The 27,971-nt window shown below is 34.9% G+C and overlaps 1 long non-coding RNA gene across 1 annotated transcript; it reads left to right on the top strand.

Annotated features, from left to right (window-relative positions):
* Positions 1 to 6: 6 nt before the first annotated feature.
* Positions 7 to 18,626, top strand: LOC150065716 (uncharacterized). The gene is made up of 4 exons (XR_016534793.1): positions 7 to 148; positions 2,283 to 2,448; positions 17,029 to 17,124; positions 18,131 to 18,626. It is a non-coding gene; the product is annotated as an uncharacterized LOC150065716 (long non-coding RNA).
* Positions 18,627 to 27,971: the final 9,345 nt, after the last annotated feature.

The following is a 27,971-nucleotide window of genomic DNA, read 5'->3' as shown; positions in this document are numbered from 1 at the left end:
CTGGGGCTTGAACTCAGAGCCGGAGCACTGTCCCTGAGCTTTTTTCTTAAGGCTAGCCATCTGCCACTTGAGCTACAGCACCACTTCCGGCTTTTCTATATATGTATGTGGTATGGAGAAATCAAACCCGGGTCTTCATGCATGCTTGGTAAGCACACTACCATTAGGGCAAACCCCTGGCCCACAGTATTACGAATCTATACTGACATAAAAGAGTATAATGTTGATAATGAAGTATGGAAGAGAGAAAGAGAGAGAGAGAGAGAGAGAGAGAGAGAGAGAGAGAGAGAGAGAGAGAGAGAGAGAGAGAGAGAGAGAGGGAGGGAGGGAGGGAGGGAGGGAGGGAGGGAGGGAGGGAGGGAGGGAGGGAGGGAGAGAGAGAGAGAGAGAGAGAGAGAGAGAGAGAGAGAGAGAGAGAGAGAGAGAGAGAGAGAGAGAGAGAGAGAGAGTGTTCTTGGTGACTTAACCCAGAGCCTTGCATGTGCTAGGCAAGTATATGACCTACTGAGCCATGACTCTTTTAGTGTTTTCTATTTTGAAGCTGAGGAAAGGTCTTGCTAATTTGCCCAGGTTAGTTTAAAATTATCCATTACTCTGTCTTTACTTATTGAATATCTGGAATTATAGACATGAACCATCTTGCTTTGTTTATCATGGAAATGTTTTATAGTGATTTAATACTATTTGAAAGAATTTGGTTTCTATACTAATGCCTACAAAAGAATTCAATACTATAGTAATTCCTGTTGGTAATTCCGTCCTTTGCTGTACGTGAACATCGGTCTTATAGGATAGAAGAAATCACTATTTGAGATCAGCTGCATAATGACTGACTGTTTAACAGCATGCATGAAAAAAGTGTATACTTTTGGAAGTTTGAAATTATCTTTATTTCTGAAGTCGTTTGAATGCTTAACGTGGTAATAGATTTGAATAGAACTTTTCATAAATATGGAAACTAGAACAATCCTAGTTTGTGAAGGTAAATTTAAAATTGCGAAGTGTGACAAAGGAGGGCAGTAGCAGACTAAATTTTCCTAATCATGGATTTTGCCTTTCATTCAGATTTACTTTGAGAATACAGATTGAGTGCAGGATAGATTTAGTATTTAAAGTTCAGTCAAATACCAAAAGGCCCAGAGGTTTTCTTTTGCACTGGAATAGCAAATCCTATTACTCTGAAAAATCAAAAGACAATAGAATACCACACCATCTTACTCAGGTTATTCCTTGATGCTTTCTCATGCATCTCAATGGATAACAATGCCTTTCACAGTGGTTTTATAGATTAATTTAATCTATACTTGACTTTTGAATATGCTCAGTAACACTGAGCTGATAAAATTTTGACGATCAAAAATAATATACCTATACCAATCTGGATGGTATAAAAATGCATTCAATTTCCAAATAAATAGTTGTAAAAATTGGCCGAGCTTCTACCTTTTAAATGAGCATATGGATTTTTCCACTCCTCTTTAACATAGTATTAGAATTCCTAACCAGTGCAATAAGGCAAGAAGCAAGCATAAAGGGGATCCAAATAGGGAAAGAGGAAGTAAAACTTCCCCTCTTTGCAGATGACATGATTCTGTATTTAAAGAATCCCATAGACTATGTTATCTCTCATCTCTTTTGCTATCCCTTGATTATCTCATATTGTTACAGTATCTTACTTTGTTATCTGATATATTGGATATATTTGTATTTGGTTATTTGAAATTGGATAGGGAAGGGGGAAAACAAGATGGGGGAGGGGGGGAGGGAAATGGGGACCAAGACATGAGAAAGGGTATCAATGCATGTGAATTAATGAACCTTCTATCTGGCAAATATAATGTAACCCTTCTATTAATTACAATAAAATATAAGAAAAAAATAAATGAGCATATGGATTTCATAATAAATTGAATCAGAGATTCTTTTCACTCCCTTAGATTAAGTTGTTAGTTAACTTAGGGAGAAAGTAATTCATGTGTTATTTTAAAAAGTTCTGTTTGTACTAAGCAGTATTAAGCTTCTGCCTAGATGTTGAGCTCCAGATTGGCAGGTGATCCTGACTTGTGTCAATTTAAATGGGAATAAATTTACTTGGCTTGTTTTTCTTAGATTTACCAGTGTCTATAGAAAATATCTGCGTAAGGAAGAAAAGATACATGAAACTGAACATATTTTTTCAGAGAAATCACCCCCTTGCATGTGGAATTATTACTTATAAATATAGAAGACTTATTAAGATAAATCATCAGGCTAATAAGCTTTTTTTTTGTTTCAAGTAACAGTGTTTTTAATTGACATACATGAGACCAAAGGAAAATCTAGAATTAAATAAAAATATTTAAAATTAAAATGAGTCAACACCTCCTCAGTTTTATGCATCACATCATATAAATGCTCACAGTATCCTCTAGGAAACAGTGTTTTGGAGATAATTTTATACCAAAAAATGTAAGTGATCTTTCTTATTTATTTTAGTTGTTATAATGTATAGAGGGGTTAAAGTTATGTTTGCCAGATATTAGGTGCATTATTTCTCATACATTGATATTCTTTCTCGTGATTTTGTTCCCATTTCCCTCCCCTTACCCCCTCCCAATCATCTTGTTTTCCCCCTTCCCTTTCCTATTTCAAAGAAAAAATAAATGTATATACAATATGCTAGGTAACAAAGTCAGATACTGTAGCAATATGTGATTAACCAAAGGGCAACAAAAGAGAGGAGAAATAACATAGTATATTAAGAACAACAATCACTCAAAATAAGGCTCTTGTTTTATATCCTGGAGATCCTTTCATTTAGCCTCATCCTATATGACCTTATGTATCTAGGTTTTGCACTACTCTAATCCTCTGCTAGGAGAGTCCTACCTGTGTACGAATTATTACAAATTAGGGAAACCATTGAGCCTATGTTCCTTTGGGTCTGGATTGCTTCACCTAGTATGATTTTTTCTAAGTCTTTCCATTTCTTTACACATGGAGTGATGTCATTCTTTTGGATTGCAGCATAGAATTCCATCTTTTTTAGAAGAAAGTTCCTTAAGTCTTTTGTAACTCACCAATAACATGATAATTTATTTAAAGTGCTATAGACAAACTTTAAAATCCTCACTAGGCAGATATCCATAAATCTGATGGCTAAAGAAGTCTCGTTTCCCACCCCCCCAAATCATTGTGAGAATTCAGTGTAATTTAATGTTTATTTATTGATGAAAAGAAAGACCTCTCCTATACAGGTTGCTTTTAGGTCACAGAATTGTCTAATTTAATTTTTTCTTTTTCTTTTTTTCAAGTTTACTAGTGTGTATTAGCTATAAAAGGTGTTTCATTGTTATGTTTCCAAATAGGCATAAAATATACCCTAAAAACCCATGTTGTTATTTGTTATCACCTCCTCCCCCTACCCCACCGCTGGGTCCTGCCACTTGCCTTTTCACCTTTTCTTAAAAATTCAACAGGCTCCTTTCTTTTTATATACATGTGTAAAATACGTCCAGCCTGTTTGCTTCTTCATACCCTTTCTTTTACCATACACTCTTCTACTGATATCCCCAAACAGAATATTTTTTCATTCCTGTCATCCATTTTTAAAGATTTAACATAAGACAGTGAATATTTGACATTTTTCTTTCAAAGTTTACTATTTCACCTAATGATAATTTCTAGTCCTATTTTCTGGACAATGCCACTTTTTCATTTCTCTCTTTCTCTGTCCCTTCCTTCCTTCTTCCCTCCCTCCTATTCTTCCCATCCTTATTTCTTTCCTTTCTTTCTTTCTATTTGTTGGTCCTGGGGTTTGAACTCTGAGCCTGGTTTCTTGTCTAGGACGTTCTTTGTTACCTCAAGACTAGTACTTTACCACTTGAGTGAAAGCTCCACTTTCAGCCTTTTCTGAATAGTTTATTGGAGATGAGAGTCTCCTGGACTTTCCTGCCTCTGCTGGCTTCCAACTATGATTCTCAGATTTTTAGCCTCCTGAGTAACTAGGATTAGTTAATTTTTTCAAAGACTAACTAATATTCTATTGTTTATGTAAGGGTTGCTGAAAGGAGCCCAACTCGTGTTTCAGGAAGAAGAGAGTTAGTTGGGAAAAGCAAACCACTCACCCACACCAAATGTAGTAGTGTGTAGCATGTAGTGGCTGGACTAATGGTGGAAAGACATTATATACGGAAAAGTTTATTGTATAGAAAAAGAGGAGGAAGTCTGGCCACAGCAGATGGGATGTGATTTCAGAGGATGAGGTCATTTCGCTGATTCACAGTCATGTGATTGACAGTTACAGGTGATTACCAGTTTGGGGGGTGATTTCTGGTAAGGGATGCTGTCCATCCTGAAGAGGATGAGGGGGGTGTGGTGTGTTCTCCTGGGCAGGCCTGACAGTTTATACATTCATTATTCTTCAGCTGAAGAACACCTAGGCTTTTTCTATGGTTTGGCTAATACGAGTGTTGCAGTTATAAATATGGATTGGCAGATCACTTTGCTGTATATGATTTGCATTCCTTTGTACAGGTATTTAGAAGTGGTATAGAAAGTTCATAGAAGTTCTGTCACTAGATTTTTTTGTTTTTGTTTTTGTGGGTCATGGGCCTTGAACTCTGGGGCTGGGGTCTTCAGTTCAAGGCTACTCTCCTACCCCTTGAGCCACAGCCTCACTTCCCATTTTCTAGTGGTTAATTGGAGATAAGAGTCTCATGTTCTTTAGTGTCCCAGCTGTTTATGAACAGTGATCCTCAGATTTCAACCTCCTGAGTGGCTAGGATTACAGGCATGAGCCACTACACTTGGCCTGTCATTAGTTTTTGAAGTTACTTCTATAATGATTTCCATAATGAATTCACTAATTTAGCTGAGCAACAACATGTCAATAAGAAGATAAAGGCCTTCTGTGTTTGGGATGAATATATATATATATATATATATATATATATATATATATATATATATATGCCAGTTGTGGGGCTCAAAGTCAGGGCCTGAGCACTGTCCTTGGGCTTTTCTTAAGGCTAGAGCTCTACCACCTGAGTCACAGCACCACTTCCAGTTTTTTCTATGTATGTGGTACTGAGGAATCAAAGCCAGGTTTCTGTGTATGCTATGGAAGCACTCTATCACTAGGCCAAACTTCTGGACCTGAATGGGATGAATATATTTTTGAAAGAAAAACCAGAGAATGGCGTCTTCTGTGGAGCCTCACAGCAGGTATAATAGATATTTTTATGTGTATATTCACAATGATAACTGATCAGGCACATGTTATGAAAGCAACCATAAATGATATTATGAAATACCTTCAATACAAACTGAAACATACAGAACTGGTGAGAGTCTCAAGTTCAAAACACAAAGCCCCTAAACACAAATGCTATGCATGGCAATTGTAGTTAGGTAGATAAAGAGACAGATACAATTTACCAGACACAATTAACCAGAGGTAATAGTTTTTAAATATTTCATTACTTGAAAGTAACTGCTATGTGAACTTTCAAGAATCAAATATTAATGATCATGAGCTGTTTCATTGTACAAAGCTGTCAATAATAAAGTATTACAAACAGTAATTCTAAAGTATCTACTTACAGATATAGCAAAATATTTCTAAGTTTACATGTCTATCAATTGAATGTTTGTATAAATCTATTCAGTGACTATTCCTGGCTGGGAGAAACAGACTGCACCAAAGCTAAAGCTAATTGTCACCTCTCTTTAGTTGTAAATAACATAAGAAACAAATGATATTAAGATGAAACAATTCTGAGACTATATAGCCATAAGTACTAAAAGCAATGTAGAATATACTATGAATTTAATAAGTTTTTCTTTTTTTGCCAGTCATGGGTCTTGAACTCAGGGCCTGAGCACTGTCTTTAGGCTTTTTCAAGGCTAGCGCTCTACCATTTGAGCCACATTACCACTTCTGGCCTTTTTTCCCCACTATGTATGTGATACAAAGGAATCAAACCGGGTCTTCATGCATGCTAGGCAAGCACTCTTACCACTAGGCCAACCTCCTGGCCCCAAAATGTTTTGAAGATAGAAAAGCAAAATATTTTCTGGTATTTCAAAGCAAGTGGGTCCTTATCCATTATTGATTCACATGAGAAAAAACAGCTATGGTGGCAAAGGCCAGACACTTACACACAGGCTATAAATATAGATGAATAATTCATTTTTCTATTAATTTTGAATTTATAGCCCAACTGGTTGAAGTCTATTTTTTCCTTTCCCTTTTAAAAGGCCTTGCACAAGACTACCGCACTGCTAACGGTGAAGTCATAAAAATCTCAGTAAGAAAAATGAAATTTACAACACACATATTTATCTTATTTGAATTGGTCCTTTTTATAGTACTCTCATTATGGCTTATGAGATAGTTCTCAAAAATGATTCTTTTCCTTCAATGCTTTTTTTTACAGTGCTGGGGATTGAGTGCAGATATGCCAGTCATCTACCACTGAGCAATATCCCCAACCTCAACCTGTGCTTGTTCTACAGATAATCTTCACTATGAATAGATGCAGTAGCACTAGGCAGCCTGTGATTTGAAAACTATCCAAAGGCCATGTTTATAGCCACCAAATTTTTTTCCTTAATATGTTACCTTAATTTAGCATATTGCCTCCTAAAATTCCTTAAAACAGTTCATTATGTTTTTCTGAAACTCTCACCTTTCTGATCTAAAGTAGACAGCAAAACTGATGTTAAAAATTTGCTATTTATTCAAGGACATCCTCTGTTATTTCTTCTAATATTTCTTAGTTTTACACTCTTAGAAGGGACTCATTTTGACTTTTCAAAAGTGATTCATTCAACAAATATTTACAATCCAGATGCCCTACTACAGGTGAATGGATAAAAAATGTGATATATATATGTGTGTGTGTGTGTGTGTGTGTGTGTGTGTGTGTGTGTGTGTACAATGGAATTCTACATAGCCAACACACAATATAAAATAATGGCATTCACAGGGAAGTGGATGAATCTAGAGTGAATCATGTTGAGTGAAATAAGTCAAGACCAAAGGAACAAAAGGCATGTGATATCCTTAATATGTGGATATTAGATCCTAACAGTGCAAGAGCAATGACTCAATCTTTGGGTACCCAGTACATGGTACTGGAAATATAAACACAACTACATAGACACAAAAATTTATGACTCTATAGACATAATGTTTTATTACATAGATTAATATGTATCTATGACATACAAACCCGCAGCCTAATTTTAATTATGTCCTAAAATCTAAGTGCCAGAGATTCCTTTCTTGAGTACTTGTTTGTTAAGCATGTCATTTGAAATATGATGTAAAATCAATGTTAAGAAATTCTTTAATAAAAAAGAACTATACTGTCTGTCATGAAGCTCTGTAGTTTTCCATGAAAGAGACCATTGAGCACCAACGATACTTGTGAGCATAGGTATACTGAAGCCTCATTCTTTGTTCATTTTCTCAGCCTCGGTATTGGTTCCTTTCAAGGATATGGTTATTATTAAGTTTCTTTTCTAAGTACAAAATCTATAGTTGATTGACAGCAACAAAGTATAAATCTGCTCTCCCTCCCCCTTCCCCTGTATATATGAAGCAGGTAACAAGGGACAGATACTAAAGAAGATAACAAAGAAAAAAGCAGTAGTCATAATTGTTATGTTTTTGCACTATTTACCATAGCAAAGATATGGAACCGGCCCAAATGTCCCTCCGTAGATGATTGATTCAAGAAGATGTGGTATTTATTCACAATGGAATTCTATGCTGTCATTAGAAAGAACAACATTTGTAAGGAAATGGAAAGACTTGGCAAAAATCATGTTAAGTGAAGTAAGCCAGACCCAAATGAACATAGGTTCAATGATTTCCCCCATTTATAATACTTAATACACATGTAGGACTCTCCTACCAGAGGAATACAGCAGGGCAAAACCTAGATACATAAGGTCATATAGGATGAGGCTAATAAAAGGACCTCCAGGATATGGAAACAAGAACTTTATTTTGAGTGATTGTTGTTCTTAATATACTATGTTATTTCTCCTCTCTTTTGTTGCTCTGATTAATTTCATATTGCTACAGTATCTGACTTTGTTACCTGGCATATTATATATACCTTTATTTGTTTATTTGAAATAGGAAAGGGAAGGGGGAAAAGATGATTGGGAGGTGGTGGGGGCAGAGAAATGGGAACAAAAACATGAGAAGAGGTATCAGTGTGTGAGAAGTAATGCACCTACTATGTGGCAAATGTAACTGTCCCCCTCTATACATTACTCCAACAATAAAAAAAATTAAATGTAAGATTTGAAAGTGGGAATACTCAGATAAAATGGGAATGGGCAAGCAATTTTTTTATGGTATCTCAAAAGCCAAGGAAGGGCTAGGAGCATAGCCTAGTGGTAGTATGCTTGTCTAGCATGCAGGAAGCCCTGGGTTGGATTCCTCAGTACCACATATTCAGAAAAAGCCAGAAGTGCTGCTGTGGCTCAAGTGCCAGAGCACTAGACTTGAGCAAAAAGTGTCCAAGGACAGTGTCCAGGCCCTAAATTCCAGCCCTATTACTGGCAAAAAAAAGCCAAGGAAACAACACAAAAATATACAAATGGGACTAGATGAAACTATAAAGCAATCGATGTCAGAAAATATTGTGAAACCTACACTTTGACTAGAAGTTGATTTGAAGCATACACAGTATAAGAACTCCAAAACCCCAAGAGCAAGAAATTTAATTACCAAATTAAAATCTAAGTGAAAGATCTAAATAGACATTTCTCAAATGAGGATTTAAAAACAGTCAATACATACTTGAAGAGAAAAAAGCCCAATATTACTAATATCTGCAAAATGCAAATTAAAACCATACTTAGTATTACTTTAACCCAGTAAGAGTGGTTATTATGAAAATGCTACTGCTAGCAAGTATCTGGTGAGAATGTTGAACTAAAGGAACCCATGCTGGGAATAAATTACAACAGCCATTATGTAAAATAGTTTTTCTTAAATAAAAGGAAAATGGAATTGCATGATCCAGCAATTTCTGTCACGTGTATTTCCCAAAGGGATTGAAATCAATTAGTTCAAGAGACAACTGAACTCTTGGATTTATTGTTAGGACTAGTCATTACAGGCAACAAGTGAAACATCGATGGAAGTAGAGATTATGTCAGGAGAAACAAGCCAGGAACTGAAAGGAAAAATGCCATATCACCTTATTCATGTTGGATCTGAAAGAGTTGATGTCATAGAAATCGTAAGTGAAATGATGGTGACTCCAAACTGGGAGAGTAGGGAGGGAGGGGTGAGGAAAGGCTGTTTACTGGGTGTGAATATAGAGTTATATAGAAATAGAAGACCGAGGCCAGGTAATAGTAATGTGTGCATCTTCGAGTGTTAGAAAAAAGAGCTTTGAAATTTTCTTCATAAAGAAAAGAAGAATCAATCTACATATCATGTGGTGCCCAAGTAATATGTATGCACTTAAATTTTCATTCATCACTTAATATTCTACATAGCCAACAGACAAGATAAAATAATGGCATTTGCAGCGAAGTGGATGAATCTAGAGCAAATCATGTGGAGTGAGACAAGCCAAGACTAAAAGAACAAAAGGCACATGGTATCCTTAATATGTGGTTATTAGGTCCAAACAGTACAAGAGCAAGGACTCAATATTTGCATACCCAATGCTATGGACATGGTACTGGAAATATAAACACAACTACATAGACATAAAAACTTATGACTCTATAGACATAATTTTTTATTACATAGATTAATATGTATCTATGACATAAAACCCTCAGCCTAATTTTGATTATGTTCTAAAATCTAAGTACCAGTGATTGTATATAGAAATTCCATTCTTGAATACTTGTTTGTTAAACACATCATTTGAAATATGATGTAAAATCAATGTTAATAATTTCTTTAATAAAAGCATATTATTCTGGTCTTGCATCTTCCTCATGTATCTTGGGTGAGTTAGCATAGTTTATAATGAAGAATATTTCTAGAATCCCTTTCCACACAAGACAGCTATCGATATCATAGCTGTAAGTATAGAAGACTATGAATTATACACGTAGATCTCTAAACCTAACTGTGTTTCTAATTTCACTGCATTTAAGCCAAACTCCAAAGCCATTTTAGTTTACTTCAGAATCAGAAAGACTGCTATGAAAAGAAATAGTACTTTGAAAAAGAAATCTTTGTTCATTTTTACAAATAAACTAAATCCATCATACCATTTATTTTGCAACCTGTATATGACATGTCACCATCTGAACCTAATACTCAGAGTTCTATTAATTACCTTGGGATGTGACTCTTTGTGGGGCACATCACATAAAGGGTAAAAGCCCTACCTCGTGGCCCAGTGGCCCAGTGCTCACTTCCTGGTTCTGGAGATCCAACCTGCTTGTCTCCTGGTTGGGAGGTTTGGCTATGGTTTGTGATGTAAAATAAGGCTACCTGGAACCCATGCATTGGCCCTGCAGCCCTCTCTGACCGCAGCTACCTCCCCCTGTCCTACCTACTTTTATGTTAATAGACAATCCTGCTTCTTACTTTAGCCCCTGGTATCTTCCCATTAAACCAGTCTGCCTTGACATTCTCCCTGGCCTGTCTGTGTCTTCCCTCTGGAGAAGGGAGGGCTGGGTGAAGGCGGTCAGCTGGCCCTATCCTTTCTTTGTCTCTTCTTAGTCTGGGCGTGTTCTCTTTGCCCTTCCTGCTGGTCAGGAGGCAAAGAGTGCTAAAAACCCCGACAACTCTTCAACTGAGGTAACTAAAAGCTTAAACTGCAATAGCTTTTGGTAAATAAACTCCTGTGTTCTGTAATCATGTTTCAGATGAAGGTAAATAAGGAAAACTCAGTGCCATATCCTTTGTATGAATAGCACAGCAAGGACAAAGGCATGCCAGCAGTTTTTAAATAAGAACCCTGAATTACTGGGAAGGTTGTTAGATATATTAAAGAGCCAATTAGCATAATGGCAGTGGTGATGAAAATTCTTAATAAAATACACAGAATGGAAATCTGTATGACTTTTCTCAAAAATATAGTTATATCAGATCATTAAGTATTACTTAAATCAATTTAATTCATTTAAAGCTTCATTCATTTTCTGTAAGGTCTCTTCAAAAACATAAAGCCATTCAAGAAATGATATACACTATTCCTAAATAATATATCAGCTTAAGCTTTATATGACCAACTTTCAGACTCTATGTATGACTTAATCAATGCTTCTTTATTCCTTAGAAGAAAGTAACTTTTAAAATGATTTCAGTTAATTGTGTGATAAAATGACTTAAATGCTTTTCAATGATACTATCTTTTCTGTAGTTCCACTGTACTGATATGCATGTATAATTCTAAAGTTACTGTCTATTAATGAAAATTTTTGACTAGGAGGACTGATGAAAAAAGAATTAGTGCTTGAGAAGGATATTGTAATGTTTCTAAGTCATACTATTCTACTTTTAATCACATTTTGCTTGATGCCATACAGTAGCCACATAATTTTAGCCACCTGGAAAGAAGACTCTTTTCTATTCATATGTCTTTTATTGTCTCTTATTAGGCTCCTACTATGTGCTAGTTGCTCAGGCAATCAAACTGAAGAGAACCCTGCTATGTTATCAGATTTTTATGAGCAGGACAATGTTTTCTTAACTATTATATTTCTTGAGCTTAGAGCAGTGTCAAAGAGCTGCACAGTCAATGTTCTGTGCAAAAGGTAACCATAAAAGGTGCTTTAACTAGAAAACTAGGGAGAAGAAATTATAAAATCAAGTAATTAAGCAGTAGTCTACGAGCTCTAACTGGAATATATGATGAATGGAATTGCCATGTAGGTAAGGGGAATAGTCCAGAATCTGAAAAATTACATTTTTGGTTATTACAGGTGTAAAAACAGTGCCTAACAGAGTGTGAAATTTAATATTCCTTCTCTTTAATGCTTGGCAACTGAGGTATTTTGAATTTCATATTTTCCCCCTCCAATTCCATAATATTTGCATATACCTATAGACATTGAAACTTCCATTTGTGACATCATGGTTGTGTTCAAAAGTTTCACATTTTGAAACATTTGGAATATTAGATTAGGCATGTTCAATTAAGTCATGGCATACATGGAAGAAAAAAAGAAAAGAGATTAAAAACCGAGTGAAAGAGAGCAATAAGAAAAAGCGTGATGACAAGACCAGAAATTTCAGCCCTCTCCACAAAGTTCCTACTTTCCCCCTTCATTTAGGATAGAACCAACTTGAATTTATTTAGGACAATTGGATTCCAATGCACCAAAGGATATGAAACTATTACATGTATAAAAAGAGATGAATTAGAGGTGTTTAGAATTAATTGAGCTATGGACATTGTCTCAGCCTTGGAAGAGCTTACACAGACCAACAGAACGTTTGATAAATTTTATGATAGAAGTGTTTTCAGCATGTAGTATGAAAGCAGCAGTGGGAACACAGAAAGGGTATTAGATTTTAGTTACTGGGAGGGAATGTTAGCAAAACTACCCAGTGTTAATACATGAGTAGGGTATCTAGAAGGAAAATAAAAAATTTCTTAGGAGGGGAAAATGAGAGAAAACACTTGGGCAAATTTTTTAATAGGCATGTAAGATCATGAAAATATAAAAGACACCAAGTGTTATAGAACTGAAAACAGGAAAAACTTCAAAGGGAGACTGGTCCTTGCATGGAAAGAATTGCATATGCCATTATAATGTAAAAATTTTAATCTATGGTCATGAAATATACTTCACATCTATTATACATAACATTATATATTTGTATTGGATATATCTTTTGCAATACATTTTTCCATATATTTTTAAATTATAATGAATAGAAGGAATACATTATATTCAGCAGACAGAGTGTGCATTACTTCACATACATTGATACCCTTTCTCATGTCTTGGTCCCCATTTCCCTCCCCCCACTTCTGCCCCTCATCTTGTTTTCCCCCTTTCCCTATCCTATTTCAAATAACCAAATACATTTTTATTAAAAGATTTTAACAGTGTTGCTTTTACATTATATTTCAAATGTCAAATTTAAGAAACACGTATTCAAGAATGGAATGTCTATATGCAATCACCGGCACATAAATTTAAGAACAAAATTAAAATTAAGCTGAGACATTGTATGTCATAGATACATATCAATCTATATACATGTCTATATAGTTATATTTATATCTTCATGTTCATGTCAATGACCTTGAGTACCTGTGTATTGAGTCATTGCTCTTGTACTGTTTGGATCTAATATCCACATATCAAGGAGACCATGCACCTTTTGTTCTTTTAGTCTTGGCTTATCTCACACAACATGATTCCCTCTAGTTTCATCTACTTCTTAGCAGATGCCATCATTTTATCTTGTCTAGTGGCTATATAGAATTCCATTGTGTGTGTATATATATATATACCATATTTTTTGTATATATTCATCTGTAGTAAGGCATTTGGGTTGTTTCCATCGCTTGGCTATTGTGAATAGTGCAATGGTGGACATGGCTGTGCAGGTGTCCTTATCATATCCTGGGTTATGATGCTCAGGGTAGATGCCTTTGAGTGCTATGGCTGGATCATAGTGAAGATCTCTTTTTAGTTTTTTGAGGAACTTCCAAACTGCGTTTCAGAGTGTTTGTACTAGTTTACATTGCCATTAGCAGTACAGTAGGGTTCCTTTTTCTCCATATCCCTGCCAGCATTTGTTGTTATCTGATGCAATACATTTTTTAATTGGACTCAACTTTATGTTTCCTTTTAGGGTTTGCCTGTTTTATAACAGTGTCTCATTTACAAAAACCTACAGTGACAGATTATTTTCACTTGTCCATCTAGCAATTTCTGTAGCTGAAGTCTGCATGCTGTAGCAAATGAAATGAAGACACAGTGGAAACAGCATAAGTGGAGAATGCTATAGGAAATCTATAATACTAATATAACTTCGAGGTTTAGGAAATCTCAGCTGATGTACAAATTTTATTTTGTTATATTTTTCTCTGGCAAAACTACTTATTGTAAAAAAGGGACAAACTTTACATAAAATTATTTAACGATGTAGGAAGTTTTGTTGGATCTTGTGTAGGTAGTAGGTTTAAGGTTTAAAGGAAAGAATAGACCCTTTTTAAACATTATTTGTTTCTTTGCTTGTTTATTATTTATTGTACTAGTCCTGAGACTAGAACTCAGCATCTGGGTGCTGGTCCTGAATTTGTATGTTCAAGTCTAGTGTTCTACCATTTGAGCCACAGTTTCCCTTCCAACTTTTTTAGAGGTTAATTGAAGATAAGAGACTCATGACTTTTTAACTGATACTGGCTTTGACTGGGCTCTTTAGACCTCAGTCTCTTGAGTAGCTAGACGTTTAGGTGTGAGCCACTAGTGTCCAGCCCAGTATTTTCAAATTTTAAAATCATAGATTTAAAAAATAAACAAAACCTTGATACAAAAGGCCATATAGTAGGATGCTAAATTAAAGGATCTCTAGGATATAGAAACATAAGCCATACAATGAATGATTGTTATTCTTAAGGTACTATGTTATCTCTCATTTCTTTTGCTGTCCCTTGGTTATCTCATATTGTTACAGTATCTCACTTTGTTACCTGATATATCAGATATATTTGTATTTGGTTATTTGAAATTGGATAGGGAATGGGGGAAAACAAGATAAGGGATGGGGGGAGGGGAAATGGGGACCAAGACATGTGAAAGGGTATCAATGTATGGGAATTAATGCACCATCTATCTGGCAAATATCATGTAACCCTTCTATTAATTACAATAAAAAATATATGAAAAAATGCTTAGGAGTCTTTTTACACATTTCTGACAGTATTTATGAAATTATTTGACTAAAGTACAACTTAGGCTAAAATTGTGTCAAATTAATGTATTAAGATTTATTCTGATTATTTAGATACTATGACAATCACTTTCATAGAATTTTAATAAAATAACCCAATTAATTAAATAAATTATTTATACTTGAATTAAAAAAATAATAGATTTCATATGTGAGTTCAAGTCAAAATTTATTCATCCTAACTCATTTCCACTATATTTTGTGTAAAGCCTATCTGCTTCTCTTTCACACCACACAGTTCAATGGTGCTGATTAGGTAACCCAGCTATTTGGGTAAGCATGACAGAGAGTCTAGGAATTTTTACTAGAAATGAAAAGAATTCTGGTCTTTTGATCTTGAGAGAGAATAAAGAAGATGCAGAAAGTTGAAGGGAATCATTGGACCAATTTTGGATAAGCTAAAATGTATGATTCTGAATATATCAGAACTTGTTTGGTTTCATAATGTTACGTAAGTTGAAAATAATTAAAATACCTGAATGAGAGCCTTTAAGAAAAAAAAAAAGGTAGTAAATACAATGAAAGTAAAAGCCACGGTCAAAAACCCATAGTTCAGATGTTAGTATGTTCTATAACTTGAGAGCAAATGGCCTAATGGCCCAATTTCCAAAGTGGTCACAACGAATTAGACTCATGGGCCTACCTTCTGAAATTTTAGGAATGGAGTCCAGTTTTTTCTGCCGTAGTGTTTTCTCTCTAGAATTACAGGTGAAAATTAGAATTTTATGACCCCCTACCTTTTTTTGCCAGTCAGTCTTGGGCTTGTACTCAGGGCCTGAGCACTGCCACCTGAGCCTCAGCACCACTTCCAGCTTTTTCCTATGTATGTAGTATTGAGGAATGGAATCCGGGTCTTCATGCATGCTAGGCAGGCACTCTACCACTAGGCCAGACTCCCTGTCCCTTATGACCCTTTAAACACTTATAATCTTCCAATTAATTCCTCTAGTCATTGTTTCTTTATTATTATACATACATATATTATACATGTATTATACATACATGTATGACCTCACTATACAGTGGAACAACTGATCTTTTTCAAAGAGATATACATACATGTGTATATATATATATATATATATATATAGAAGATGAAACATACAAGGTAGATGTACCTTGTAACATGATTCAGCACTATATTCCTTTTATTTAGCAACCACAATTAGTGCAAAGACACAGTCATAGCTTTATTTTTCCTATTCTATAGCAACTTAAAGCATAAATAAGGACGTCTTATAAAAGCAATTTGGATTCATCACCATTTGCTATATAGGAAAGTAATCCAAACTCAAATACTACCCCTGTGGTTCAGTCATTCTCTGGTAATACCCTTGTTTACTACAATAGCATGTACTATTTTCTTTGCCTTCTGCTCTCATTCACTGTGGTGTTATGCCTTGTCAATAACTTTTTCAAACGTATGAGCTCCATTACTGATGGCACACATTGAAATCAGCACTAGCAAAAGTCCTAGATGTTTGCATCAAGGTGGACAGTGGCAGAGGTGACTTATCTGCACTGATGCTGAAGATGGCATAGTTTGCCGTGTGCTTGTTTAGCAGCTATTATGTACATCTATTGATTCTCCCTTACTTTTGAAATACTTCTCAAGACTAGTGCTCTTGAGCCATAACACCACTTCTGGCTTTTTCTATGTATGTGATACTGAAGAGTCGAACACAGGCCTTCATGCATGCTAGGCAGGCACTCTATCACAAGGCCACACTCCCAGCCCAAAAAGTTACATATTTTTAGCCTGGAGTGGTGGCTATAATCCTAGTTACTCAGAAGGCTGATATCTGAGAATCATGGTTCAAAGTCAGTCCAGGCACTAACAATCGTGAGACTCTTATCTCCAATTAACCACTAGAAAACTGGAAGTGGCACTGTGGCTAAAGGGTAGGGCAGTAGTCTTAAGCTGAAGAGCTCAGGGAGAATGCACAGGCCCAGAGTACAAGCCCCAAGACTGACAAAAAAAGTTAAATACTTGTAAAAGCATCCCACCCCTGCATCTCTTGGCAACATGATACACTTGAAGCTGGATATCTATTGCAGATGAATGTTCTACTTGGATTTTGTGATGTTTTACTAGGTTGGATTTTTCCTGAGAAGTAATTGATAAATTTCTTTAGGAGACTCTCAGTTTGCTGCTTGAAAGAATAAATTCTGAGAAGAGAAAGAAGAAGATAGAAAAGACCCAGAGACCATTAGATCCACTAACTTCCTTTGTAAGTATTGGTTCCAAATGTTGTTTCAATTCTGCCTTCTTTATAGCAACTAAAATCTACACTAAAATAATTTAGTTATTCTTATGGATGCTTTGCCTAATCTAATTCATGGAGAGTTTCTATCACTTTCATAAGGAGGAAGTATTACCGTATATTGTTATTTGTTCTTAGCTCTTTGTCGCTAGACATAGAACACACTGATATTTGCCCTGCGAAGCAGAGCATATAGTTCTCAAAAGGTAAATAGTATTATCAATATGTAGTTAGGGCTTAGGATGCAGGATCAATGCAGAATTTTTAACTTAGTTATTAAAGCAATTTTTTAAAAATTAGAAAGCAACCAGAATATCTGGGATTCAAAATTTGAGCAACAGAAAACTTAAATTTCTTTGTTTGGGAGCCATCTCAGAACAGTGCGGTAAACTAGTGATTTTTGTCCAGAAAAAAATGATTCTGATTATCTGTGGGTATTAGGTATAAATCTGTATTAGACAGGGAACCTGAGGTTAAGAGATTTAGACCTTGTGTTTTTTTGTATGTCATGATTCCTCTAGAAACTTAAAAAGAGAAGAGTTTGTGGTCAAGTGTAAGTACCCATACTGAGCTGTTACAGTTTAGAATATTTAGGAAAAGGAAGACCAGAGTAAAAGATAACATTTTCTTTTTTTGACATTGTCTCGTAATGCATCACAGGCTGTCTTTAATCTCATGTTCGTCCTTCCTCAGACTCTTCAGTGCTGGGATTATAAGTGTACACCATCACACTTAATCTGAAAGATAACCTTTTGAATCTAAAGCAATCTCTCATTCACTGCTGTACTACCCTTTTTAAATATAAATGCTTAACTGGAAAGAAAAATATATTACTCAGTATTTTGTGTGATTCAATTTCAGAGATTGGACATTATCTAATTCTCTAAGGACATGCCATTTGAGAAATTAATTTAAATCTATAACTTTACATGATTTGTGGTTCTAAAAGATGAACTTTTTCTTTTCCCCTTAGAGTAATGGGTTGCTGATGGGAGCACTGCAGTACTGTCCTAGAAGCATGTGATCAGAAGCACTCAGAAATACGTGGTGTCATTTGTGGGCAGCTTCCACTGGTATGGTGCAAGAGTTGCATTCAATCACTCTGTCAGAACAATGACAGCTGGGAGAAGGAGCCTATAAAGCTATTCATCAAGCCCCGAAACAGCTAGCACTTTACTTGTCTGGAGTTATTTACTAGTGGTTGATGATGACACACTTGAGTGAGGCAGAAGCTTATGAGACTTTTTGAATTTGTGTGTCAGTGAGAAGGGCATTTCAAAAGAGAAAATTCTTGCACTTAAGTACATCTATATCTAGCTTTTGTTAATATGGGAAGAAGCCATTAAAATAACAAAAATAGAGTTTTAGAAACAATGTGGACTATGCTATTATAAAAGCTTCTAGTTTGTATCTGTTAAGGGGTCAAGCAATAAAATGAACCTACTATAATATTGTGTGGGAACCATTGTGGGCAAATCTTGAACACGCCTCCAAATTAAGTTTGAATTATTTAATAGAATAAATAGAGATCCTCAGTCATCATTTATAAATAAGAGGTTTGGCAAAATGTGCGTGTGTGTGTGTGTGTGTGTGTGTGTGTGTGTGTGTGTGTATGTATGCATTAGTTTTCTATAACCTCATTAAGAACAGTACATGAGATGATCAATTTACAAGAAGAAAGCGCTTATTTTAATTCACAGATTTGAAGATTTCCATTCATAATTGTTTGTACTGGCAATAACTGTAAAATGTTGATGGGCCTGTGGTAAGACACTACATGATTACTGGGGTATGTGGCTCACCTGCCTGATCAAGGAGCACATATGGTGAGGAAGGGTCCAGGGTCCCACAGCCTTCAAAGGCAAGTCCCCAATTGCCAAAAGAGCTCCCACTAGATTCTACCTGTCAGAGTTTCCACTCCTTCTCATTAGCACCATGCAGAATTAAAAATCTTTGACACCTAACATTCAAAGTGTACCTTTTCAAAAATATTTATCTTCTATTAAAATAGGTAATTCTTTGTTACTATAATATATTTATAATGTATATGTATGTTTGTATATATATGTGTGTGTGTGTGTGTGTGTACATATATAGATACTTTTAAGCCAGAAGTGGCATTGTTGCTCAAGTGAAGTGATAGAGTGCTAGCTTTGAGCACAAAGGGATTCAGGGATAGCACCCAGGCCCTGCAAGCTCCCCCCACAATTTTTTTTTCTAAATTAATATTTTCTCTGCAATCAAACTTTCAGAAGTTTACATGTTATCATGTTGATACTTAGTAAATAGGGTTTAACAGTATAATGATAATCATTTTAAATAGCATTTTTTTTTAGTATCAGGTTTTGAACACTGAGTCCCTATTCATCATATCCACCTGCTTTTTGCTTTACTTAGTTTTCCTTTAGGATCACATACTTTTGTCCAGGGTCAGCCTTGGATCACAGTCTCATGTAGCTGGAATTACAGATGTGAACCTCAGCACTCCTGTAATTTGTTGAGATAGGGCATAGTCACTTGTTACCGGAGGTGTCTTCAATCAGCAGTCTTCCTTCAGGATCACATGTATGAACCACTGGGCCCACCCCAATGGTGGCAGTCTTGAGGGAAAAATCATTAAAACATAATACACAGATTTTTGAGTTTAAGTCCAAATTAGTTTGAATTTTGTTACTATATGAAATACATGGAATATATTGCCAGGAGCTTTAATTTTTAAAAAATCTATTATACCTTTTAAATTTGGTTTCGGCAACTAAGAATAAAATACTGTGTACATCTTTAACTGATAGCTATCTGCATCAGGAACATTCAAATGTCAGCTCATCAGAGTTTAAAAGGACTTCCTTCACTGAAATTACACACACACACATACACACACACACATGCACACACATGTAAAAGAACTTTGATGGGACTTTTGTTGTAAGATGATACTGTGCTGGCTTTAGGCTAATTCTCAAAACACAGTACAAATCCATCTCCCAAAATGTCTACTGAAGAGAAAGAGATGCAATGGTTTTTACAAATTTTATGGCAAAGGTTAAAATAAGTAATTTCTGCAACAGCTGTTGACATACAGTCTATCTTTGGAGGCTGCGTCCCCTAGAGAATTTTATTTCTTCAACTGTCATAATTAGAATTTCATTTACAGTGACTACTCAAGGAAATCTGGCAGCAGGAGACAGCCTGGGTCACATTTTAATTACCAATGTATCTTTCCTGTCTGAAGGGCCAGAAGATTGTTGCTAGTCCTGTCACAGGAATCCCTTTGCACTATGAATAAATTAAGTACACTTTTTCAAGGGATAGCAGTTGTTTCTTAAGATTTATCAGAGCATTAACAGACTTTTTGCTGTCTCACTGTAAACCAATGGGGTGCAAACATATAGATTTCTAGACAGTTAGAGCAGTGAGCTGTGTTCACATACACGCATTATCTGTGACAGATGAACATCACCAGGGGGGAGCTTTCATGTGTTCAATTATTTATTTTCTTTTCTTTGTTAAACAAACATTCGTTGAGTATCTACTTTGAAGCCGAAAGATGAACTTACAGTTGGGGAAACAAAGTTAATAGCACTGTCTTTTCCATAAGATTATACCTTGTCATGTGACATAAATTATCATGGAATGAATAATACAATGGAATTAGACACATGGGACTTTGGGGACAGAAGACAAAGCAATTAATTCTATATGAAGAGATAGGAAAGACATGATGGGTGGTGGGTGTAGAACTTCAGCTGATACTAAGCAAAGAAGTTAGATAGATTGACCAAGAGGAGAGAATTCTTGACAAATGGTACTCCTGTAGAAGTAAAGATGAGAGGCACTCTAATTGGTGTAGCAACAATAAAATGCAAAATGCTTTTATGTATATACCAAAAAGCTGAATATATTATTTATTTCTTTTAATGAAGACAGAAATGTACACCTTATAGCCAAGACAAAAAGATCTGAAGTTGGGGGAAGGTTTATTGTGGCTCACAATTGCAGAGTTTTCTCTAGGGTTTCTTATTTTTGTCACTTTAAGCCTTAAGGCAAAGGCCAAAGATCAGTCAGAATCTCAGGTGAGGCCAAGAGGCTCATATTATACACAACCAGGTAATGAGAGATGGAGGTAGGACAGTGTCCTAATGTTTTTCCTCCAAGGACACTTAAGAAATGACCTTGTGTTCTACTATCTCCACCACCTAAAGCTTGTACTGCCTCCCAGTAGTGTCGTAGATTACTGATGGGATCTCTGTTTAGCACACATGATCATTGGGGAACATATCAAATCCAAACAATAATATACTATTAATTTCTTTATTTAATCTTAGAAACAGATCATTTTGATTTTCAGGTTGTTTGTCAGAATTGAGATTAACTAGCCTTGCTTGCTTTTGGTTAGGATATTATTGCTTATTCTTTGATCTCATCACGGGCATCATTATTACTGTGCTTGATCAAATTGGGTTTGTGAGGTTGCATTTCTCTGAGATAGCATCATGGAAGATTTGTTGAGTCTCAGAGATGATGATATATGATATTTCTGAATGTTGGACAGTGTCTTCCTTCTCAAGATGATGTCTTTGTTCTGAAGGTGCTGATGAGATCATATGAATTCCTTCCCTAAAGCAATACTGCTTTTGTAGACTCCCTACAAGTTTCTTCCCTAATTGGGCTGTAGGGTTGACAGTGAAGCTTTCCAATAGTTTGGATTTGAAGCAGCCACATAGATGGAGTTTGCTGGAATTATTGTAGCAGAGGAAAGTTGTTTCTTTTTTGTGGTTTTTGTCTCAGTGTCCATGTGTCAAAAGTCCAGTCTTGCCCTTGCTTAGTTCACTATCATTTACCTCAGAATGCATCTAGCCAATTACTACTTTGGTTCTTTGTTGAGAAGGAAGTGATTTCAAGACACCTCAATTTAGCCATCTTTGGATCTGTTGTTGTTATTTTTTTTGTCTGGGTTCCACTGGGGTCATGGATTAATCTTTTCTGATGCTGATGTTCTGTAAAATTGTTTATGCTCAGCAAGGAACACAATCTAGCTGTTGATTTTCAGCAGCAACAGATGTCAGTTATCATGATTGATGTTACTTTTCCTCCTTTTTCTCAGTTCTTTGCATCAATCAACTCATTTCTGCATAGTGTTGCCACTTGAAAGTTTGCTTGCAGGGGAATAAAAAAGCAATCTATGTTGGTTATAAGTCACAAATTTAGAGTAAAAGTATTGAGAGAGAAAGAAATATTACCTCTAAGGTAGTATTGAAATAATTAAAAATTTTACCTTTAATTATTGTCACATACACAAACAAGCTTCTATACTTCTATTATAAAAATGGAAGTATATTGGCAATGTTTGTGTATGTGACAATAGTTTATTGTCAGTATAAATTAATTCATATAAGTCTTCCTAGATGTAATATGATAATCACTAATGAGGCACTGTTATTTGAAATAAGCAAATATTTTATCAAATCAATGTTTAGAGATAATTTGGTTTATATTAACCTGGCTGCATGTTTTTAAAAACATCAAAAGACTCAAGAAAAATGTGGCATAAATGAAACAAGTAGATTGAAATGTTTTAACTTACTTCTTCAGAGATTTACTATTATCATTTGAGAAAACGTTATATTTCAAATGTAATATCATGACTCCTCAAATGAAAATTTTATTAGGTTTATCTAAAATAGAACATTAGCTCTAATCAGATTGCCTTTTTCACATAATGTAAAACATGTAAAATTTTTAATACTTCATAATTTTTCATATTTTAAGATAATTAAATTTCTTTTAAAATATAAACTTGATCTACTGATTTAGGTTTTCATGTAATTATTTTTTAAAGAATATTATGTATATTTTCCTTAAGTGGCTCCTATATGAAGTTATAGTCATAAGGTGTATCTTGAAAGTGTATTTGGGTCCTTCTCAAGCTTTCTTTCTTTCTTTTTTTTATGTGTCTGAAGAATATTTAATACAGTGGGGAATATTCATAACAGAATGTTTCAATTATATCAAAATAGTAAATATTGGATATTTCCTACTTGGCAAAAGGATTCTTTTTTCAAGCTTTTGTATACATAATTTACCTATATATGAATGACCATTTTTTCCTTCAATAGACACACTTAGGTAATAGTCAATGATGAAGAAACTGTCCAATTTCCAGTACATTTGGTTGGAGCACATATTTCCTTCCCCATTCAGAAATTCTAATGCCCCTGTTTGATCATTTCTATTTTATTTTCCTTTATCTTATGGAGAAGTGACTTACAGAGATCGCTATTAAAGAACTGGTCAAAGTTTTGGAGAAAAGGATGGTGATTTTAAAAAAAAGGCAAATAGAGACTTTTGTCCAGGAGCAAATATAGCTAGGAAGAAATGGGTGAAACATACAGAGTGAAACCTCTGAGTAGTTTTTGTTTTCTATTTGTAAAATGACCAGAATTGGTGAACCACAACTTTCTTTGGACTTCACAAGATACTCCATTAAAGTCAATTTTATGTTACAGATTTGTACACAGCCTCCAAGTTTCTTGGTCTAGGCCATTCTGGTCTGTGCCAGTTTATCGACGTTTCTTTGTTTTCATGGCAGTTTTACTCTCCAAGATTAAATGTCCTTTGATTTGGTTTTTCTAATATTTTTCTTCATGATTAGGCTTTGTTTTGAATTTGTAGAGATATATTAATGATAAAGTATCTTTTAAAATATATAATCCCAGGAAATAATAACATCTAGATGACATTAGTGATGTTTAATTTGATCAGATGGAAATGTGGTATTTGAATCTTATTATCTCTACTGTAAATTGCTAATTTCTTCTTGTTTTATTCTGCTCCATGGATGAGTCACCAAATTTATTTTTAAAATACCCTTGAAACTGGGCACCCAATGGTTCCAACTTCTAATCCTAGCTACTCCGGATGTTAGAATATGTAGAATGGAAACTTAAAGCTAGTCTCAGTAGAAAATTTATTTAAAATTTATGTCCAAAATAATAAGCCAAATATCAGGTAGGTGGCAGTGTGGCTGGAGTTGTAGAGAACCTGCTGAACAAGGCTCTGAACTAAACGCTAGTTAATGACAAAAAGAAAAAAAACAATCCTTGAGTTTAGAGTGGGATTAGCCATATCCTTAGAGGGAATTGTTTACATATAGTATTTTAAATTCTATAAGAACTTTTGGAAGTAAACTACATATTTATTAATTTATCCAAACATATATCTACATAGGCTTGTGGATATTTACTTGGCATTTTTGGATGTGATCCTATATTCTATTATTTATTTTGATATTTCATTTGTTCTAGTTTTATCCACTAGAAGTTTTACCATTGTAAATTCTTTTATCTACCTCTAGCCTTCTGTGTTCTTGAGGACCTTGCTACTGTGTGATGATCTAGAATAATTTTTCTTTAGGTCCAATGTTAAAGTCAGCAATTTCTGTAAGAAAATATAATCATCAATTTGGAAAGGATGTCCTTAAAAGTCAAATTGTGTTACTGGGTTGCCATTTTACCATTGATAGGGTATCATTTCTAACCACTGTGATTATAAAGCTAGCAGTGAATACTCAGGTAATATGCCTAAGTGGCTAAACATGTATTATTTTTCTAACCAATTTGTAAAAAGTTAAGGATTTTTATCACATGAAGGGCCACAATGTTATCAGTATCCTACCCCACCTATAAAACACAGCATACTACAGTGTTATGGATTTTCTTTGTGTGATTCCAGTTACATCATGAATCATAGTCAGAAAACAATAATTGGAAATAAAACATAAATTTTAAATTGCTTACTTTTCTGTGCAACATGATTAATTTTTTTTTGGTCGGTCATGGGGCTTGAACTCAGTCTGGGTACTGTCCCTAAGTTCTTGAGCTCAAGGCTATTGCCCTATCCTTGAGCCAAGACCCACTTCCCATTTTTTAGAGGTTAATTGGAGATAAAGAGTCTCAGTTCATTTTGTGCTGGGCTGGCTTTGAACCTTGATCCTCAGATGTAAGCCTCCTGAGTAGCTAGGATTACAGGCATGAGCCATTGCACCCAGTAACATGATGAAATTTTTTGTTAATCTCCTCCATTCTTCCTGAGGCATGAGTTGTCTCTATATTTCATATAGTCAAACTACATACACTACTCATGCAAGAGCTGTCCAGTTTCTCAAATATAATGTCATGTTGTCACTGTGTTTGTTTTAAAGTAGTAGTTATTTATTACATAATTGCTCCAAAACATATAGGTTGCACTACTGGCAATTAGATATGTTAAGGACAACCTGAGAAATACTTTCTTTAACTAAAAGTGAAAAAAATTATTTACTTTTTAAGAACAAAAATAAATGTCTGACAGGGTTGCTACGAGCTACAGTAAGGACAAAAAAAGGAAAAAGAAATCCATGGTAATTTGATATTATCTGTCCAAGGTAAGTGCTTAATTAGAATGGAAAAAGTACTATATTTTAGGCAGAAGACAAAAATAGAGAACAGTTCCAATTGACAGTAACCTGTAACAGTTTCCATCAAAAGGCAAGGCGTGTAGATTGAGTAGACAAATAACCTTTGTTTTTTAAAATGTATTTCTTTAATTCTACACCTGAGCTTCCTATATAGTGAGATGATATTAGATACACTATGGACTAGCTTCAATGGGACTTGTTATCAAGGTCAACTTATCTCTGACTAACTATTTAGTTTTGGTTAATCTTTTATATCAAATGGTACGCAGCAGAATCTGTCACCCTTCAAGGTTCAAATATTTTCTTTTTCTGAGAACAGGAAATATGTACGTCAGCTTAAGATGCCCCAAATGTCCATGAGATTCATTCAAAATACACTTACAGGGAGCATCAGATGACAGTTTACTGTTTTCTGGGCAGCCATCCCTGTGTTACACAATTTAAAAGCAAACTGAACTTCCTTAATGTGGAAAACTTAAACCTGACTGGTAGCTTGATTCATAAATCTATTGGCATCATGTCTAAAATGTAATCCCTACTTTCAGAAAAAAGTAAAAAGTACCTCAGTGTGATAATGGGTCCTATCAAACTCTAGTCAGCATTTGGTGTCAGTCTCACTTACCAGAGGAGAAACTTTCTCACACTGACACAAATGTCATTCATCACAGGACATTGGCAGACACACAGAATGGGTGTTCTTTCCATTTCACGCATGAATTATTAAGAAAAATATCTGTCTATGGTTAATACTCATTTCAAAGTAATGAATATTAACTATAGTTGTTGAAAGTAATTCTAGCTCAAATAAAGTTTTAATGGCTACGGTGGAGAAGCTACATGTAGAGTAAAAACAAGCCCTCACAAAGGGAAAAATGAGGAAAAAAATTAAGACAACCAAAATTGGGGTTTTCTGACCAAGTAATTTGCTATTTTTAGAACACAGATGTAGTAGAAACATGGGCTACTGAAAGTGTTGTACTTCTGTTTTGTGAGAAAAGTTATACAACCCTGTAGAGTGAAGTAATTATTAAAGTAGTAAAGTAAAACATGCCTAGGTCCTAAGAGTTATTGTATTGTTCAGTATTTTCTTGTAGGTTACAGGGAAAATATTACTAAATATTAACTTTCAAAAATCCTTTGAGATTTCTTCATTCACTCATAGATTTCTCTTTTTTTTATTTGTTTATTGATTGATTGATTGCTATATGTATACTAATACTGGGGCTTGAACTTGCTCTTGTATGCTTACTTTTTTTTTTGCCAGTCCTGGGCTTCAACTCATTGTCCTTGGGCTTTCTCAAAGTCAGAGTTCTACCACTTGAGCCACAGCACGACGTCTGGCTTTTTTCTATGTATGGGAGACTGAGGAATCGAACCTGGATCTTCGTGCATGCTAGGCAAGCACTCTACCACTAGGCCAAACTCCTGGTCCCTCACTCATAGATTTCTTATATTTATGATGTTCATTTTTCAGTCTTTGGATATTTTTGATTTTTTCTTATTCTCTTACCAATTCCAAGTTTGTTTTCCTTGTGATCAGAGAATATACCCTGTATGAGTTTAGATTATATTAAATTTACAAGATGTTTTATGGTACAAGAAATATTATATTTTTGTAAATTTTCCATGAATGCATAAAAAGGAAAACACATTTGTGTATATATTCAAACATAATGTACTACATATGCCAGAGATACTGGTACTTCTATTTGATCATTTTTGCTTACAAGAAAGATATAGAACCAACCAAACTTTTCATAAACAGAAGAATGAGAAAGAAAATGTGATATTTTTATACAGTGAAACATTTTGTGGTTTAACCTGGATGATATTATACTAAATTAATTAAGCCTGACACAGAAAGGAAATTGTAGTACTACTCTAGTTATTCACTTATGCGGAATCTGGCTTTGGCTACCTTTTAGAAAATGGTGCTTCAAAAGTCTCCCTTCCCATGAGAATTAGAGACATATGAAAATTATCCTACGGGATTCAGATTAGTAGTTTATTTTATAGTGACATTTAGCCATTCTGACAAGTGCCTAGTTATTATATGTTCCTTCATAAAGGTTGTCTCTGACACTATGTATAAATCAAATAAATGAAAGCACTATACGATATTAGTTTTTTTATTCTTGCTGGCATCTGTCACATTCATTAATATTATACTACATTTGGTGATGATGATGAAGACAACATCATTATTGCTAAGAATGTTTTCTCTAAAGGGATGTACCAGGCAGATGTTTATCTTTAATGAAATTGAGTCTAATGTCACAAATCTCTACATTACTCTACTGTTAAAGTAGCACAAACATCTTTTGCTTGTTTATCTTATAATTTTGAATGATATAGTGCC

Source organism: Megascapheus bottae, chromosome 3, assembly GCF_031878675.1.
Source record: "Megascapheus bottae isolate mThoBot1 chromosome 3, mThoBot2.hap1, whole genome shotgun sequence".
NCBI classification, from domain to species: Eukaryota; Metazoa; Chordata; class Mammalia; order Rodentia; family Geomyidae; genus Megascapheus; species Megascapheus bottae.
The sequence above is the reverse complement of the archived record's forward strand: the minus strand, read 5'-3'. Positions and strand labels throughout refer to the sequence as shown.